This window comes from Chrysochloris asiatica, unplaced genomic scaffold, assembly GCF_000296735.1.
Source record: "Chrysochloris asiatica unplaced genomic scaffold, ChrAsi1.0 scaffold00027, whole genome shotgun sequence".
In the NCBI taxonomy this organism is placed as follows: Eukaryota; Metazoa; Chordata; class Mammalia; order Afrosoricida; family Chrysochloridae; genus Chrysochloris; species Chrysochloris asiatica.
This window is the reverse complement of record NW_006408545.1, coordinates 4,550,635-4,553,840: the sequence shown is the minus strand read 5'-3', so window position 1 is coordinate 4,553,840 and position 3,206 is coordinate 4,550,635. Positions and strand designations below refer to the sequence as shown.

General features: G+C 36.8%; 1 protein-coding gene across 3 annotated transcripts in view; it reads right to left on the bottom strand.

Moving 5' to 3' along the window:
* FAM184A (family with sequence similarity 184, member A) overlaps window positions 1-3,206 on the bottom strand; it is a 210,548-nt gene that overhangs the window by 81,150 nt on the left and 126,192 nt on the right. The window lies entirely within an intron of this gene.

Here is a 3,206-nt window from a genome sequence, read left to right as displayed (position 1 = left end):
TGGCAATGGTGGTGAGGTTGGCCCAGGATTGGGCAGTGTTTCATTCTGCTGTGCATAAGGTCGCTATGGGTCAGTACCGACTCGATGGCACCTAACAACAATAACATAGGGTTTCTACTCCTATAAATCTATAAAGATTTACAACCTCTGAAACCCTATACAGCATCACTATGAGCTGATGGGACAAAACCACCACCAGTGTAAAAGAAACGAGCAAGATAAAGATTATATAGAAGATTAGAAAAAAAAAAATTGAATTGTTTCTAAGAACTGAATCATTCACATTCCCTTTGGGTCCCATTGCTCCTGCTGTTTAAAGATGATCAACTTAGGCCAATATTGATAAGCTAGTAAATGTATCATTAACAAAATTAAGTTGGGACCTCTGTTTGTACATAAAACTTATTTTATGAAATCCTTAAGGCTTGACTTTGTATACTTTTGAAATTAGGAAATAATAGATAATTTGTTAATTAAGCAGTTTCCCACCCTTCAACTATGAGAACCAAAGTCCATAAATAAAAGTCTGTCTAGGAAAATGCTATGAAGTAAAAATTTCATTTTTATATTTTAAAACAGTCAATCCCTTGAAAATTTTACAAACATGAACACTGATCATTTAAAAATAATACCCAAGTATTTCTCATTGTAAATATGATGTCACTTTAGTGTCTTTAAAAGAATGCTAACCTCATCAATGAGCTGGGGAACTGGCCAGTCTTTCCTGCCTTCTGAAATCTTTTCACAGTGCCACACAGTGACCTGTGCAAATCTGTTCTTAAATTTATTCTATAATAAACCTTATTAAATTGTCAATACTCCTTAGTTATTTGTTAAATAAACAGAAGGAAAACTGTAGAATCAAAGGGTCCATCCTTCATGTATTTGATATAGGCTGTAAGAATCTTTTTCAAGAAAATTATAATTTTAATTTCCATCAGCAGCTTATGAATGTTTATTTCTTTACTCTTATATCAACCCTGCAGGGACTCACTTAAATTTCCTTGTTTAGCCTTTTTTTAAAAATAGTATTTCTAATTTTTAAATAGTGTTTCTAATTTTCATACTATTTTATAAGTACTTTTAAGGTGTTAAAGAGAATAACAATTTGTCAGTCATACAATTTGTCAACCATTTTACTTCAGTTTTCCCTCTTTAAATTTTGTGTGTTTTAGCTTTAACTGTACAAGCATTATGTGTTTTTACTCCAGGACTCTGGTGTCATAGTTCAAAAAGTCTTCTCTTTAAAAAATTTTTACATATATTTTCACATTTTATTTAAAACCAAAGTCATGATTTCATACTAACATTTCAATCCTTAACCCATGTGGACCTTTTTGGTATAAGGTTGAAGAAGGGCTCTAGCTTCATTCCATTCACATGCTATCTTAACAGAACAGGTTCATCCTTCTTCCATTCACAGGCTATCTTAAAAGGACAGGTTCATCCATTACTATTGAGATTAAACCTGTTAACAAGACCAGAACGCCCCATCTTTCTCCCTCAGAACAGTTGGTAGATTCAAACTGCTGACAGTGTGGTTAGCAGCCCAATGTATAACACCCACTGCACTACCAGTGCCCCTTAAAGGCATCATTATCTGCCCAAATGGCTCCACAGATAAACACTGGACTGCAAACCACAAGAATCACAGTTGGAGCTCATCAGTTGTTCCATGGGAGCAAAATGAGGCTTTCAGCTCCCGTGAAGGTTTAAAGGCTGGGAAAACCTGTCAGTATGGGTTTAAAGCCTCAGAAACAGGGTCACTATGAGTCGGAAGTCCTTGACAGCATTTAACAACAACATACCTCATTCACTTTCTATTACACACCATGTCAAGTCCTGTAAATTCTGTTTTTGAAGAATCCTCTTCGTTGCCAGTCTCATACTTTCCTATTCAAGATTTGTATAATTTCTTACCTGGACTGATGTATCTTAATTAAAGCATCTCTGTCTCTATTCACTATCTCCCTCCCCATATAATTTATCCCCCAACTGCAGCAAAGCTTTTATCTAAGTCCATCTGACCATGTCGTGACTGTTGATAATGACACCATCATCAGAATAAAATCCAGTCTTCAGCATGGCATGAGAGTCCTTCACCTCTTAACCTTAACGTTCCTATCACATCTCTCAGCAAGTCCCACATGTATCCTGTGGTCTTATGCAGTAGTTCCCAACCAAAGTTGATTTTGCCCACAGGGAGTGTTGACAATGTCTGGAGCCATTTTGGCTAATCACAACCAAAAGAGAAGTGCACTACTGACACTTAGTGGACAGAGGCTACAGATGTGCCTAAAAATCTGTCAGTGTACAGGACCACAAAGAATGATCTGGCTCAAAAATGTCTATAGTGCTGAGGTTGAGAACTAGGGTGTAGTATAATGTCCTTTTCATAGTTCACCAAGACATTGCTACTTTTATACCAATACAAGTTTGCTTCAAACAGTTCATGCAAAATGTAATGAAAAGATAGTGGAATTTTCCACAAAGTTTTGAAGCACTCTTATATACAACTGTTTTGTTTTTGTTTTTGTTTTTCCTCCTCATACCTATATTGTCTCTTAAGCATAGCATCAATTGTGAGTTGTTGCAAGACTGGGCAGTGTTTCATTCTGTTGTGCGTAAGGTTGCAAAGAGTCTGTGTGGACTCAACAGCACCTCACAACAACAACAAATACTATATCACCCCATTTCTGTATCTGGCAAATTAACAACCACGTTTCTCATACCACATTTTACATATCCAATATCACATTCTCTAGAGCCTTTGCAAACTCCTCAGGAATTCTGTGAGTCAGAACAGAATCAGAACAGAGTCGCTATGAGTAAGAACAAACTCCACACCACTTAACAACAATGGTCAGAGGATCACTCCTTTTTCTTGGCTCTAAAATAACACTGCATTTATAAATGAATCATAGCCATCACTTGAGACTATGAGTTGGACATTTTGTGAAGGTATCCCCACCATCTAGATATATACCAATCAAGAAACATTTCCTGGAGGTGGGGCTTGATGGCAGATAGGGTAGAGGTGCAGTGAAGTTCGCTGTCAGCAATACCACAGAATACAAGGTGAAGCAGGTTCAGGGCAGAGCTCCAAAACGCTGAACCATACACGTAGGAGCATTTAAAAAGTTTGAAGGCTTATAGCTAGTGGAACTTATAGCAAAAGTAAGAAATCATGTACTTTTGAATCTGCT